Genomic DNA, 16,919 nt, shown 5'->3' on the forward strand with positions numbered 1-16,919 from the left:
ATTTATATAAAATCGATCCAGAAGTTGTAGCCCGTCTCTGCTACAATATTTAGATATTTTTCACCCTGTTGGTGGTTTTACTGAGCAGGTGCCACTTTTGTCATACGTTTCTTTTTAAAACATGTTTAGACTGTTCAGAATACAAATCCAGGCTCTGTCACGTTTGATTGTTGTAATTCAACTTTGTAGGTGGGGAAGGTCAGAAAAGGATCCGATCAATTTGTTTTTCCCTCATTTACAGTGACGGAGATAACGGCGCAGTGCGCCTGGCTCTGGTGTTAATCAAGTTAAATTTGTAACAATTTTCACAAGAAAACAGAACAGTTAAAAGCAGGGCTTGTGTTGACCGGACAGTTCCCGTATTTGACCGTTTATTTTGACGGAGAAAGAATAGAAAGAATTACCCCGACGCATGCAGATGAACTAACACTTCGTTTAGCTAATCGCAGATGTAGCTAAATCATTCAAGAAATGATTTCCTTCTGAACATCTGAGCTGGACACTGCTCAGTCAGCGCGTACATAAGGTGCACAGCGAGCTGAAGATGTGGAGAGGGGCTTGGAGCGCGTCGCAGAACCAGAGTGCATGCGGGAAGATTCCTCCCACTGAAGCGAGAGTTTTCCAAACCCGGTCTCTCAGAGAGACTTGTCACTTAGAAAATGTTCCCTGATGATGAAACTTTGGCTGAATAGTGCTTGTTCCTGTCTCCAATGTGGCGTCTGAGGAGAGTCCCAGAATCTCACAACGTCTTCAGCTCAGAAAGCGCCTATATGATTACGCACAAGCGTGACGCGTCAACCCGGTCACACAGTAGACCGGGTTGGACCTGTTCAGGTTTACGCAGACAATCTTTACATTTAGAATTAGCTTACAGATGTAAAATTAATGCAGTAAAATATAAAGCATTTTATTTAAATATCCATTCATTATTTTACAAACACAGAGAGCCGCATCAGATGGATGGAAGAGCCGCATGCGTCTCCAGAGCCGCGGATTGCCGACCCTTGAGCTAGGGCATGTGCGGAGGACACATACACACACACACACACACGTCTCACACACACACACACACACACACACACACACGTCTAGCACACACACACACACACACACACACACACACACACACACACGCACACAAGCAAAATATACTTGTTTTCAATTACATTTATTGGGCCCACTTACATTTTCTTAGGCCCACCCACAAATGAATTTCTGGCTAGCTAATGGTGACTTTTGACAGACTTCTCTGAGCTCCGCAGCCATTACACTTTTCACCTCGCGCACCCCCTAGTGGCAGCTCGCGCACCCCCAGGGGTGCACGCACCACACTTTGGGAATCCCTGCTCTATAGGAGCGTCCAGCAGAGAGTGTGAGGGACCACAGATCCGCCCCCCAAAGATGCATAGGAGACGGGGGGAGCTCCAAGTCCCAGAAATTCAGGCGCTGCCCCAGAACACAGGAACCCCAAGGAGACTGCAACCAGAAAGGCCCCCGCCCCCCTCGAGAGGCACAGAGGATCGCCCTGGGGGGCCACAACCAGCAGCCGGCAGAGTCCCGGGAGATATCAGCGGCAAGCCCACAGGCCCGCCCGCAGCCTCCCACCCCCTAGCCGGCCGAGCCCGGGACCCAGCGACCCGGGACCCGGGACCCAGGGGCGACCACCCCCGAGGGGGACCCAGCAGAGCCCAGGCACCCAGACCCCACCAGGCAGCCACCGGGATTGATCAGGCAGAAGCCAAAAATCTTAAACCCCCAGACCCGGTTGCCACGAACACTCAGGCAGACCAAGGCATAACACCCCACACCAGGTGTGGAGGGGGAGGGGGGACGAAGATCTATATCATCAAAAGAAGTTCCAGGAGAGGGGAGGAGTCAAAGGCCCCTCCTGACATATACAGTCATACACAAACACAGTCACACACTCCCTCCCTCATGCTCACACATGCACATACAACCCAAGACTTACAAAAATGCATGCCGGACACCCACTCATGCTCCCCATACACACCCTATTCACTCTGGTAGGGGAGCTGGCTCCCTGGAGGGCTAGGCCCAACCAGCCATTCCTCCCCATCCCCACACATTTCTCTCCTCGTGCTCCCTCACATCATCATGCAAACATACACATAGGACCTTGGGTGGGTGGGCAAGTCAGGGAGTGCGGGTATGGACCCCATTTCTGCATTCGTATGGCAACCTGCCCCCAATTTTATTTGCACCTTATACACTTCCACTGATGACATTCCACACAAACACACACTTAGGGCCTTGGGAGTGAGCACATTCAATGGCATTTGGCAGGGGGATTTCTCAGCCTCCTCCCGGGTGCCGGTGCCCACTTCCAATTTTAAACCGCACTGGCTGTCTGGTTGGGGTCTGGGGTGGTGGGTTGCTGTGCTCAGCGTTGGGCGGGGGAGCCTGCTCATCAGCACCCCAGCAGAAAGGGTCAAACTCTGGTAACCGGTGATGGTTGTACCCAATGTGCAGCAGTACTGGGTTTAAGCAGCTTTTCAGAGTTTTCATTGAATGTTCTCCACAACAGAATGACAGTAAAAGTACCAGTAATATTTTTAGATCTATTTGTTTGTTTTTAATACATTTTCCACTAAAACCAGCATCTCATAGAAAAAATATCTATACTTTTTTAGCTATTTTTTTCATAATTCCGAAACAAAAGGTATTTTTTTAACATGACAAAACGTCTCTTCTAGATTTTAGGTGAGAGGAATAAAAATCTGATTAATTTCTAAAAAATTCAGATCTAATCTAATAATAGTTTCTTAGAGTTACCTTTTGCCTCAAATTTCTGAGAATAAGTGATCAAAGCTTCCATTTATTCTCATTATTTCTTCACTGTGCAATAAGGGGCTCAGCATGTATGCAGGCATCTGAAACCGCAGCACCTTGTTTGTGTTAGAACCTCCACTGTGTTTATCATGGACCTGTCTAATTACTGGAAAACCATCTTTGGACCTCTTCATATCAGACTCTGCGCCAAGACATGAAAGAATGACTCAGAAACAACAAATACTCTGTTGAGTATCTCTGAACACATTTCGTTCACGAGTTTAGAGCATTTTCTCCTTCATGCTCACTCATGCTTTGTTTTGGTGGTTCAGGCGCGCTCCACACACGCTCCGGATCTGCGTTAAAGTCCCGCCTCCGTTTGATTGACAGCAACAGGCAGATTTCTCCACAGTTTCTTCTACGAGACTGAAACTCGAAACAGGAAACTGTCAATAATGCAGGACGTGAGTCTCAATTTGTGGGGCACGTGAAAAGTAATGAAAATGCGGGACTGTCCCTCACAAAGCGGGACATCGGGTCACCCTAGATGTGAGTGTGTGCAAACTCCAAACTTCCTAAATTGGATTTGTTTTACCTTTGTTGTGCTTAAATCTAGTTGCTGGAGCTAATGCAAAGGCATCCTCAACGGTTCTGACTCGGTCCATCCATCAGCACGTCAGACTCGAAACAGCATCAACAATTGCTCTTAAAGTTTCTTGTTCAGAATAGAAGGAGGACACTGGGTTTCCCTTCTATCATCAATAGGTTTGCTGGGCAGATGGCACACAGAGTTTAAGGGACACTTCACAACTTTTTCATATTTTTAAACCATATTCTTGAGCCAGTATGTGCTAAAATGAACCTTTACAGGGTTAATGAAAGGCCACCCAGCTCCTATTGTCCCCTGTGGCCAGAATATTTCACTTGGTGGGTCGCTTTGTTGGGACTTTTTGAGCTGACAAACCTGGCACTGCAGTCTGATTCCTGCACATTTCCTGCACGTTTTAGATCATGAACACAGTTTAATTGTTTAATTTAGTGATGAACTGCTCCTGTAGACACTAATGAAGCCTGGGAGACATTTCTGTAGTCAGACAAAGGTGTTAAAAATACAAACGCAGTTAGGTTTTGGTGTTGGTTCTACAAAAGGACACGAAGGGGTGCTAAAAGCAAGCTAAACCTGTCTTGTCCACATTAGTCTTCTATTAATCAGCTGATCCGGTTGTGGTTAAAGGCTGCTCTGTGTATGTGTGTGTGTGTGTGTGTGTGTGTGGGGGGGGGGGGGTTCACACTAAAGGCTGTTGTAGACGTTTTCTGCTTGTCAGAATGATAAAATAGTTTCAGCTTTGCAGTTAAAAAAGGTTTAGAATAAATATTGCTGAAATGCAATGGAGCTACTAAAATGCATCAATACATGTGTAGGAACTACATCTTCTTTTAAAGTTAGCTAATTTTGCATGTTGAATGTAGTTTATTAACTGGCCCCTGAAGTCTTCTGAGTTATTTAATTTGGCACTCAACTAAGTTTTTGAGGATCCCTGCTCTAGTGTTTATTTTGACGCCAATTCAAAATCTGAAAAAACTTTACAGTGAGTCCCTTTATTAACATTACTTAGCACATTATTAAGCATAAATAAACAAAATATGACTTAATTAACCTTCCCGATATTCTTAACTATTAAGTGTCCTTAAGATTAGGACAAAGGGCCAGCTGGGTGTCTGCTTAGTAATGTATTACTTATTATTAACATTAATATTAAGCTCTTGTTAATACTTTAACAGTTTATTAATGCTTAGTAAAGCACTGAGTAAAGTTAATAAAGGGACCCTCATTGTAAAGTGCTACCCAAAATTCAAATCACTAAGCTTTCCTCCTTCCTAGACTTGACCTGGTTTCACTACATCCTGACATCACTGACATCCGGTACATTTCCCACCTCTCTCAGGCATGCTCAGGCTAAACCGCTGCTAAAAAATACCATCTCTTCCTCCAAATCATGTGGAGAACTACCGACCTATCTCCCTCCTCCCTTGCAAAGGCTTACGTCTCGGCCCGGCCACTCCGGTCATCACAGGATCGTCGGCTGGCAGTGCCTACACCACGCTCAGGACAATCCAGACTCTTCTCATGCATCGTTCCACAAATGTGGAACGACCTTCCAAGCACTACCAGAACAGGAGCTTCCTTTTCAATTTTCAAGAAACTCCTGAAGACCCTGCTCTTCAGAGAGCATCTTCTAAACTAGCACCCTCCCTGCACCCGTCCCCCCTCTCAACTGTCCACTCCTTGTTCCCTCCTCTCCATGATTGATGTCAAGTTGTTGTTGTTGTTGTTGTTGTTGTTAGCCTCAAGGGCAACATTCCGATTATCACTTGTAAGTCGCTTTGGACAAAAGCGTCTGCTAAATACATAAACATAAACTACCACTCCTCCTCCCGAAGTCTGAAGTGATGGGTGAACTTAAACTGGGTTGTTGTTGTAGAAAAGGGAAACTGTCCACTAACATCAGACTCTGCGCACACAGCAGCGTAAGCTTTATTAGCATCCAGCAAAGATTTAGGAAGTCACTACCACTCTGTATCTTTCCCCCCATCCATCTAATCAAACCCTTATCTTCCATTTGCCTTCTCTCTTTTTCAGTTCCCCTTCTTTTGTAATTTATCTTTTCATACTTCTCACAGATTTGCACCCTTGCTCATTCTCCATTTTTCACTCTCTTGTACAATCAATCAGTTCTGAATTACTCATTTACTCACTTTCACTGCTGCATTTTCTCTCTGCCAGAGGACCCAGTTAACTTTCTCTCCTCCCTTATGCCTCTCGTTTTCCAGCTCTTTCTATATGCTGCTTGATAGAATCAGATGCTATTAGTCTATTAGTGGCAACAGGGGTATTTGATAAAGGGCCTTTAATAAATGTGTGTGCGCCGAGTGCCGATTTCTGACCAGACAAGAAAGAATCTCTGCCCCTTTTCCAACCTTGATGAGGAAATTAACATGTCCACGTGGAGACTGATGAAAAGTCATCCTGACATCAACGGTGAATGTCGCAGTTAATTTTCTATTTAGCTACAGTAACCCTAACCAACTCTAATTGATTAGGTGATCAAAAGTAATTGGTATTAGGCTGCAGCCATGGATTCATTTGTCTTTTATGAATACTAATTGACCCCCGACTGCCCCCGTGCCCACACATCCTCCTCTCTCAGGTGGTCCTCTCTCCCTCTGATACTCTCACTGGACTTTTCAGTCATCGAGCATTGTTCAAATGCTCTGAATCTTCTGACTGTGGGTGGGTGGTCGTGCATTGTGTCTATGCTTCTCTCTGCGTGATTAAGTATTCATGTCTAAACTGCCATTTCCCCCTTCGCTCTTGGTGAGGAAGCCAAACAATTCTTTTTGACATCCATTATGTGTGACTTTTGACTTGTGAGCACAAGTGTGTCTTGGTGTGTTTGGAGCAGTCAACTGTACCAGTGTGTCCATTTGTGAAGCAAACTGCAGAGGAGCAAAGCAGCACGTTAAGAATAAATGTGGGCTGGATTTAAATAATCCAAACACTCATTTCCTCAATTTATGTGTGTTGCATGTATGATGGTTAGGGAAAAATAGATAGAATCAAAGAAAGTGTTGATCTCTTCAAAAGCCTCCTACTGAGCCTCCGGCTCTCGACTGCATATGGTTCAGTCAATCTCACACAAACATTTTAGAATCAAAGATTGGAGCTGACATTTAGACAAAACGATGCACAAAATAAGAGACACACAGGCAGATTTGACTGGATTATAAAGAAGCAGAGACAGTTCTAATTCTGCCACAGAGCTCCATATTGCTTCAAGCTGATCACAAAGATATATTTTCTAAAACGTATTAAGCACAAAGCAGACAAAGGTAACTCCATCCACATATGAGCTATTGATCTGAGTGGTAAAATCCCAGTTCAGTTGCCAAGGAAAAATGTTATTTGGTGTTTTTATAAACTGTATATGTGCTACAATCCTCACATTGCTGCTTTATGTTTTATGCTCACATAGCAATAACAGAGTTCTAAGTTTAGACTGAAGACAGGAGTCATATGTTACTGCCAGCATCAGGTCAAAGACCTCTTGTTTAAAATAGTTTGCGAGGGTTTCCTTCTTCATTACTGGCTTTCTCCTTCTCCTCGTCATCTTTTATCTGGTTCTTTTGTTGTCATGTTGGGTAGCAATTTCTTGACCCACGACATGCAGAATCACTTCACAGAAACAGATAAGTGTGTAAAAAGGTTTATTTTTAAATGAGGAGCTAAAGGAGAGACGGGAACCGAAGATGTTCAGTACTGGCAGTAGGAGTCCAGGAGGAGGTTCTGAGGAGGGAGAGAGAGTGAGTATCCGGTGGAATAATGGAGACTTTATCTTGAGGCTGAGCTTACTGTTTCTTGGTATCGGTGGAATGTACAGGGAGGGTTTTGGTCAGGTCTGGGTGAGCAGAGGAGATCCAGAAGGTGAGAGAACTGATTTATCCAGAGATGTAGGAGCGGAAGTTGATGAGGGCAGGTGAGCGGCTGAGAGCGGGCGGCCAGGGGAGGAGGCTGTGTGGTCTGGAGTGTAGGAGTCAGGGTTGGTTCTGGAGATGATGGAATGTGGCGAGAAACCTGAAGGAGAGCAGGAAAGGACATTCAGGGATCTTTCAGGCGGCAGGTTAACTGGAACGAGATACGAGTACGAGACAGGTTAGAGGCTAGAGCTACCCAAACAGAGTAATCATTCGGCGTGGTGAAGTGTCAGATGTCGCGGCCGAGCAGAGGAGTTGGAGTCGGAGGAGGAGGAAGCCCGAGAGGCCTCAAAGTCTCTGATGAGATCAGGGTCAGTGATGAATGAGCAGGGAACCCAGGAGCGATCCTCAGGACCGTAACCCTCCCAGTCCACCAGGTACCGGAAGCCCCGGCCCCGGGGACAGACATCGAGGAGACGACTGACCGGATAAACCAGGCCACCCCAATGAGCCGGGCAGGTGGAGGAGGAGCGGGAGCAGGACACAGGGGGCTGGAGAGGACTGGTTTAACCAGGGAGATGTGGAACACCGGGTGGACCCTCATGGACGGGGGCAGAGCCAAACATACAGAAGATGGACTGATGACATCAACAATGGAATAAGGACCGATGAACCAAGGAGCCAGTTTCTTGCTGGTGTTCTTCAGACGGATGTCTCTGGTGGAGAGCCAGACCTTCTGCCCAGGATTATACACAGGAGCGGGTCGTCTGTGGCGATCATCCAGGCGGCGGTTGCGGTCCGCAGTCCTCTGCAGAGCCGCTGTGGTCTGAGCCCAGGTGCGCCTGGCACGGCGAATGAACTGGGGTGCAGTAGCAGGAGGATCTTGACTAGATGGAAACAGAGGGGGCTGGTAACCAAGTACAGTCTCGAATGGGGCAGACCTGTGGATGTAGAGGTGTGAGCGTTGTGGGCATACTCAACCCAGGGAAGTTGGGAACTCCACCTAGAGGGGTTGGATGAACACACACATCTCAGCATGGCCTCGAGCTCTTGGTTCATCCTTTCGCATTGTCCGTTCGTCTGAGGGTGGAATCCGGAGCTCAGGGCGACACGAGCCCCCAGGTGGTTAGCGAATTCTTTCCATACTCGGGACAGGAATTGGGGGCCACGGTCAGATAAGATTTCTGCGGGAATGCCATGAAGACGGAAGACGTGTTTGATCAATAGGTTGGCTGTTTCGGCAGAGGAGGGGAGTGATTTGAGAGGGACCAGGTGACAGGACTTAGAAAAATGGTCAACAATAGTGAGAATAACAGAAAAATCATTTGAGGGGGGCAAACCAGTAACGAAATCCAAAGCAATGTGGGACCAAGGGCGAGTGGGTACAGGAAGTGGGTTGAGAAGACCAGCAGGAGGTTGGTTACTGCACTTGTTACGGGCACAGATGAAACAGGCGTTGATGTATTCACGGACGTCTTTGTACATGGATGGCCACCAGAAGGTTTTGCGGATGAAAGCTACAGTACAACCGACCCCCGGATGAATGGAGAATTTTGCAGTGTGGGCCCAATGGATCAGGTCACCACGAACTCTGATCGGTCCATACTGTACATTTTCTGCGGTGGACCGGTACCTGTGTCTGGTTCAGTTTGTTGGGCCTCCTGAACATTTTTGGTGATGTCCCAGGCTACTGCACCCACAATGCAGGATGGTGGCAGGATTGGGGTGAATTCAGGGTCCTTGTCGGGAGAGTACAGTCTGGACAGAGCATCTGGCTTAGTGTTCTTGGAGCTGGGTCTGAAAGAGATAAGAAAATGGAAACGGGAAAAAAATAGGGACCAGCGGGACTGTCGGGGGTTTAGTCTTTTAGCCTCCTTCAAATACGCCAGATTTTTATGGTCGGTCCAGATGTTGATGGGGTGTTCTGCTCCCTCCAGCCAATGCCGCCACTCCTCCAGAGCCAATTTAATGGCCAGCAGTTCCCGATCCCCACCATCGTAATTCTGCTCAGCAGGCGAGAGGCGTCGAGAGAAGGTGCATGGGTGGAGACGGTGATCTGAGGGAGAGACTTGTGATAATACAGTACCTACACCAGAGTCTGAGGCGTCAACCTCCAGGGTGAACTGGGCGGAAGTGTCGGGACGGGTAAGAACAGGTGCTTGTGTGAACTTGTCTTTTAAGGCTTGAAAGGACTTCTCAGCAGAGGGGGACCAAATAAAGGGTTTATTTATAGAAGTGAGTTGAGTGAGTGGAGCGGCAGTCTGGCTGTAATCCTTAATGAAACGATGGTAAAAGTTTGCAAATCCCAGAAAACGTTGAAGTTGCTTACGTATGGTGGGGGTTGGCCAGGAGAGAACCGACTTGATCTTGTCTGGATCCGTCTTCAACCACCCGCTCTCTTGGATGAAACCAAGGAACTTTACTGAGGGGACGTGGAACTCACACTTCTCCGCCTTCACATAAAGGCGGTTTTCCAGGAGGCATTGAAGTACGGCCCTGACATGTTGTCGATGTTCTGCTGGGGATCTGGAAAAGATTAGAATGTCATCCAAATATACTGTGACAAATTGGTTGAGGTAGTCTCCAAGAACAGAGTTGACCAGGCACTGGAATACGGCAGGGGCATTTGTGAGGCGAAAGGCATGACCAGGTACTTGAAGTGGCCTAAGAGAGTCTTAAACGCCGTCTTCCATTCATCGCCTTCTCTGATGCGGACGAGATGGTAGGCATTGCGTAGGTCCAGTTTAGTGAAAGTATTGGCGTCTTGTACCAGTTCAAATGTGAAGGAAAGTAATGGGAGTGGATACTTGTTTTTAATGGTCATCTGGTTGAGGCCTCTGTAGTCAATACATGGCCTCAGCGAGCCATCCTTTTTTGAGATGAAGAAGAACCCTGCGCCCAGGGGTGAAGTGGATGGTCTGATGATCCCGGATGCTAGGGATTCAGTTATGTACTGTAGGTGGACATGCTGAGTTGTTCGGTTTGGAAAGATTATACAACCTGCTGGATGGAAGTGTGGCGCCTGGCAAGAGGTCAGTGGCGCAGTCGTACGGTCAGTGAGGAGGTAGAGAGGAGACTCAGTCCTTGCTGAAGACGAGGGAGAGACTGTGATATTCCGCCGGTACTCCTGACAGATCGGGAGGAGCCGGTGGGTCGGAGGTCGGTGCTGAACTGATAGGTGAAGCAGAGCAAAGGCAATTAGACGGACAGTGGGGACTCCAAACAGTTACCTGGACATTTTCCAGTTTATTTGGAGGTTATGAGTCACAAGCCAGTCATATCCTAGGACTACAGGGGAGTGTGGAGAAGGAAACACAAAAAACGGGATACTTTCCTGGTGGTTGCCTGACACCAGTAAGTTAACTTGCACGGTCTGGTGGGTTATTGCGGTGAGGGTGTTGCCATCCAGGGATGATGCTCTCATAGGAGTCAGAAGGGGAACAGTGGGGATGTCCAGCTTCTGAACGACTGATTGATCCAGCATACTATGTTCACATCCGGAATCCAGCAAGGCCTTCAACATACAACTTCTTTGATTAAGCATAATGGTACAGGAAAGAGTACAGCGGGATTCTGAGACACCATTACCACCCACCAGTACTCCCGGAACTACTGGTGGGCTTGCCCTTTTAAACGCAGAACACAACTTGAGAGTCTGTGACCGGGTTGACCACAATAGAGGCAGAGGTTTGCTGCGAAGCAACGTTGCTGTTCCTCCTGGGTTAACTGAGTTCTGCCTATCTGCATGGGCTCGTCTCCAGATGGTGACGCGACCAGTGGTAGAGGACTTCTGGTCTGGGTTAGCGGTGGATGGGACATGTGAGAGCACACACACACACACACACACACACACACACACACACACACACACACACACACACACACACACACACACACACACACACACACACAGCTTTTTATGGAGTTATAAAACAACTTTGATTTTTTGGTTATTTTTTTAAAACACAGAAACGGTTTCTTTTTACCTTGCTTTGGCCAGCTCTGAGGAAGTTTGCAGCCGCGAACGAAACTGTCAGCAAGCAAGGTAAAAAGAAACCTTTTCTGTGTTTTAAAAATGAACCAAAAAATGGAATTAGAAATCAGACACAGCAACAATGTACGTTTAAATGAAACAACTTTGTTAACTCACGGTGACCTTCCAGAGCATATGAAAGAAGATAGCATCTAATCTGGTAGGTGAAAAAAAAGATTTCTCCATAAATATTGGAATGTGATGGAACAGATACGGAACTTTCAGGAAGACCATTATTTCTAAAAGAAAAATCTTGACAGTTATGGAAACACGGGGAGGACCAGCGAGTCGTCTAGATTTTTCTGTTAAAGCACAATTCAAAATTGACGTTTGATTTTTGTTTGTTGATTTTCAGTAAACGTTTTCTCATCATTACTTTTGTCCATTTCATGTTATTTCAGTGACAATCGTGGGTCGTTATTTCTTTTACAGAAAAGTACCAAAATTTCATCCCCGTCTACATTTTTCTGCTCCCCACAAATAGAAAATCATTTATGTTTTACTCCAGTGATTGGACTGTGAAATTCTCCAAGGAATATTTGTGTCACAGCTCTGTTACGGTACCTGGCAGACTCAGATAAAAAAAAAAGCACAGCCACATGGCAGTGTGAACCCTCATTACTTCCTTCTTTTGTCTGGCAATGTGTTTGCTGCAGAAACACAAAAATATAAGTCCCGTTCACACATAAGCAAACAATCACTGGCAGCCACTTGCAGTTGGGGCTATAAGGCTGTCATGGCAACCGCTCTGCAGAGGTGTGATTGGTCAAAATGTAAATGCATAAAAATGTTTGCAGAGAGAAGGTATGTAAATTTGCAGCTCTTGCAGGTACATGCAGTTGACATAAGCCCCAAGGAGTTATGCACACAGATACACAAATATACAGGCATACATGCAATCGGCTTTCAGCAAAAGGAACATTATTTATTCAAGATCGATGGATAAAAAATAATAAACAGATAAAAATATACCAGCAGAGTTATGCAAATAATAATTTATGTCATAATGGCGGAAGGGACAACCTGATTTGGATGATTCTTTAAAAATTCTGTACCATTTCATTAAAAATATGTAAATGTACTCACAGTTGGAAGGTTATGAAACTCAACTTAAAAGAAATAATCACTTCTGACAGCATTTCAGTTCATATCACTGCGTAGATTCTTCACCAGATCCAGTGAACTGGATAGAGGAAGGAAGATGATATTAGAAATCCAAATTATTCTTGTTCCAGTACAGAAAAAGTAAACATGGTTAATCATGATGAATGCCTTGCAAATTGCCTTTAACAATAATGAGAAAATGATCACCCTAATCATGTCTTTTTAAACAATACAATTTGTTTCCTTGTGCATATTTAAAAGAAATGCCACTAATACTGTGTTTGTGTTCCCAAATCTTTCTAAAACAGCAGAAGAATGTGTGAAGGTGCTGAATGCTTTGCTGCTTTTTCAACAGGACAGCCTGATTGTATCGCAGGCCTTTCTACTTCAGCAAGTCCCCTATGTCCAATTAGAGAAGGGAGAAAGTCACAGCAGTCAGGGCTCTGAAAAGTATTGATCACAACGACCCCATGTGTGTAACATATATATGTAACATGTCAGGTTATGAGCTGGGCCGATACATTAGCTAACACATTTGTTGACCCAGAAATTCCCAACAATCCCATCATGACTTGAGCATTGAGATTGGGGATTTTTCGGCGGGCGGGGAAGACAGATCTCTTAGTTGCACACAGTAAGTCATCTTTTATATTGATTTTTTTCTCTTTTTGTCATTTTCAGAGATGGGAATGTATTCAAAAGGGACATGGAAGCAAATGGAGCAGATTACGCAAAGGGGTTGTGGTTAAGATCTATGCAAATTAACTAGTTATTTACTATGCATTCAAATGTACAATATACAGTATATATATATATATATATATATATATATATATATATGTATATATATATATATATATATATATATATATATATATATATATATATATATATATATATATATATATATATATATATATATATATATAATGCATACAATTTTCCACCATGAGGTTTACACAGTCTCTGCTCAGAGAAAAGGAAAAATTTGCCTGACAAAAATGATCAAAAATTATTAGGGATCTTTTTCTCTTCTCTTTATTTGTTTCATTCAAAGTGTTAAAATATACATATATATATATACAAACAACATGAAAAAACATATATCAACATTATCTTCATATGTTTATAGGAATTATTATGAGACTAATTCACACTCAGAACACCAAACATGGAAACATCTGAAAATATTCCTATATTCCAGAATACTGTAATCATCCCTAAAAGTCATTGTTATGGGTCATGAGTGCAGCTGCTCTGATGAGTTTGATGCGATTAAATGTTTAGAAAGAGCTGCAGCTGCAGGTAAATGTAGCTTTATCTCAGCTGTCTGCTTGAATACTTTAATAAACCACTTCTAAATGCAAATTGCTGATCTGACTCTTTAAGCAGCAGAAATGTTACAATACGGCCCCCCGGGGCAATCCTCGGCGTCTCTCGAGGGGGGCTGGGGCTTTTCTGGTTGCAGTCTCCCTGGGGTCCCTGTGCTCTGGGGCAACTTCTGGATCCCTGTGACTTGGAGCTCCTTCCATCTCCTACATATCTTTGGGGGGCAGATCTGTGGCCCCTCACACTCTCTATAGGATGCTTTTATAGAGAAACCTTACATATGCAAGCGAGTGTACACACACAGGTGCTCACATGGTGCTCTCATTAGTATGAACTTGGGCACGTTCAACACATGTCTTAAGGCTGTGGTTGGCACTTAATGTACTGTGAGTTATTATGCCTGATGTTTTTCCCGGGATCTGCTTTAGCCACTCCTCCAGTTTGGGGTTAACTGCCCCAAGGGCCCCGATGACCACAGGCACCACCAATGTCTTCACACTCCAGGCTTTCTCAAGTTCTTCTTTGAGGGGCTGGCTAATTCTCCAGCTTCTTGTGTTCCTTTTTCCTGATGTTGCCATCACTTGGTATTTCCACATCAACCACAACGGCTGTCCTCTGTTGTTTGTCCATCATCACCATTTTGTCAGGCTGGATCTGGAAGTCCCACAGGAGCTTGGCTCTCTTGTTCTCAACCACCTTAGGGGGTGTTTCCCACTTTGACCTTGGAGCTTCCAGTCCATACTCTGTACAGATGTTTCTGTACACGATGCCAGCAACTTGGTTGTGATGTTCCACGTATACTTTGCCTGCCAGCATCTTACACCATGCAGTTATGTGGTGGATTGTCTCAGGGGACTCTTTACATAGCCTACACCTTGAGTCTTGTCTGCTGTGGTAGATCTTGGCCTCTGTTGCTCTGCTGTTCAGGACCTTTTCCTGTGCAGCCATGATGAGTGCCTCTGTCCTGTCCTTCAGACAAGCTCCTTCTAGCCATTGGTAGGATTTCCTGATATTAGCCACCTTTTGGTGGTACATCTCATGTAGGGTTTGTCCTCCCATGATGATATCTTCAGTGTCTCCTCCTCTGTTTGCCATTGTCTGAGACATTCACTGAGCCCGTCATCTGTTGGGGCCTTATCCTTGATGTACTCATGGATTGAGCTAACTTCTTAGGACTTGCCTCACTTGTTGTAGATATTTGGCTGTAGCTCCCTCCCTGGTGGTTTCATTGAAGTTGCTAATTGCATGTTGGATACCAAGGTACTTGTAGCTGTCCTCAATGTCTGCTATTGTTCCTTTTGGGAGTAGGACGCCTTCTGTGTGGACTACCTTCTCTTTCTTTGTCACCATCCAACCACACTTCTCAAGTCTGAATGACATTCTGATATCAGTGCTGTAGATCCTGGTGGCATGGGACAATGAGTCGATGTTTTGCTCGCTCTTTACGTATAGCTTTATGTGATCCGTGTAGCGGAGGTGGCTGATTGTGGTTCCATGCTTGGTTCCATAGCCATTTATATCCTGTATAAAGTGGCCAGTGAGTGTGTGTGTGTGTATATATAGAGCTCCGGGAGTTGACGTCACTTCTCCCGGCATGCAACAGTTCAAATCGAAACGGCGCCATCTTGGCAGGTAGAAGCCGGCAGCTGGACTATTTGTTATTGTCAGAAAACTCAATCAGACAGGAAATATGGTAGATTCCTGTTGTGCCCCAGGATGCAGAACAGACGCGGACGACATAAGGAATGAGCCATCTACAGGATTCCCCAAGATCCGGAGCGCCGCAAACGTTGGATCATTGTAATAAAACGCACTAGTGACCGGGCTGAAATGAAACTCTGGGATCCCGAGAGTAAAGGTTTTCACTTATGCAGCGACCGCTTCATATCAGGTACTTAAACCAACGTTTCCTCAACTGTGTATGGTATTTATTTTAAATGCTTTTATTACGATTCTTAGTGGGCTTCCTAAACTTATTTTGGTGTGGCTTTGTCTGTCTTATTACTCATAACAACACGTAAACATCACGTAAAACGTTGCCTCGTGAGTTCTGCGTGCTGCCGTTTACGTGTTTTATGGTCACAGCAATTAACCGGCTAAGCTGTATTTAATTTTTAAGCAATGGTTGATCAATTGTCAGATCACACATAAAAAGCACTTTGGATTGCTACTATCTGTCTCACCGAGACGGATCTCAGACAGATCCTGAGACGCTCCTGCCTGACATATTTATTTTATTCACGGAAAAAAAATCAGACTAGTGATTTCTCTTGGTGTTCAGTTTATACATTCAAACAGCACAGCACTCTATTTAAACAACTTACATGTAAATCTGTTATTTGTCCATCCATTTTCATCCGCGTATCCGGAGTCGGGTTGCGGGGGCAGTAGCGTTGAGAGTCCCAGACTTCCCTCTCCCCAGCCGCCTGAGCCAGCTCCTCCGGGGGAATCCCAAGGGGTTCCCTGGCCAGGTCCAGTAAGAAGTCCGCTCCGACAGCTTCTGGCGTCGGAGTGGGCAGTAGCGTCGAGAGTCCCAGACCTCTCCCCAGCTCCTCCGGCCGGGGGGAATCCCTTTGGGTTTCCCAGCCAGGTCCGGTAAGAAGTCCGCTCCGACAGCTTCTGGCGTTTTTAAAAAGTATCCCAGGGGCACGGTAAGGGCCGGAGATGTTTAGTCTATTTAATTTCTGACTATATAAAACGATTTCTTCGGTTTTAAAGTGTGAAGTAAACTCCGACGAAGTAAAATCCAAGCCGATCCCGTTCACGTTCATGTTTACATCCGTGTTTGTTTAGCTTCTTTTACCTGCCAATATGGCGTCTACTAACTGAGAGTCACGTGGGGTCCGGAGCTCTATACAGACAGACAGATAGACAGAGATAGATGGACATGGACAGACAGAAAGACAGACAATGGTGCCCCAAGTTCCTCAGTGTAACCCTAATTAATAATTTATAGATTACATCTTAATAATTTATAGATTACATCTACATATTCAGATGGCAAATGGGGGAGGAGGTGGTAGCTCATATGGGGAGCGTTGATTCAGGACGGAGGAGGGAACATTGTTATAATCCTGCATCAATAGAATGCTTTAGTCTGGGTGATTTTTAAAAGCAATGCTTTTGTTCCAGTCTTTGATTCATCTTGGGTCCCTCGACACTTTCAAATAGTTTTGCCGCTAGCAGTTAG

General features: G+C 45.2%; 1 protein-coding gene across 1 annotated transcript in view; it reads right to left on the reverse strand.

The window, feature by feature from the left end:
- LOC139071488 (microtubule-actin cross-linking factor 1, isoforms 6/7-like) overlaps nucleotides 1–16,919 on the reverse strand; it is a 359,785-nt gene that overhangs the window by 38,360 nt on the left and 304,506 nt on the right. Inside the window, exon 4 of the mRNA XM_070553988.1 lies at nucleotides 12,383–12,479. The gene's annotated coding sequence lies outside the window, so the exon portion shown is untranslated. The remainder of the gene's footprint in view (nucleotides 1–12,382; nucleotides 12,480–16,919) is intronic.

Source organism: Nothobranchius furzeri, chromosome 8 (assembly GCF_043380555.1).
Source record: "Nothobranchius furzeri strain GRZ-AD chromosome 8, NfurGRZ-RIMD1, whole genome shotgun sequence".
In the NCBI taxonomy this organism is placed as follows: Eukaryota; Metazoa; Chordata; class Actinopteri; order Cyprinodontiformes; family Nothobranchiidae; genus Nothobranchius; species Nothobranchius furzeri.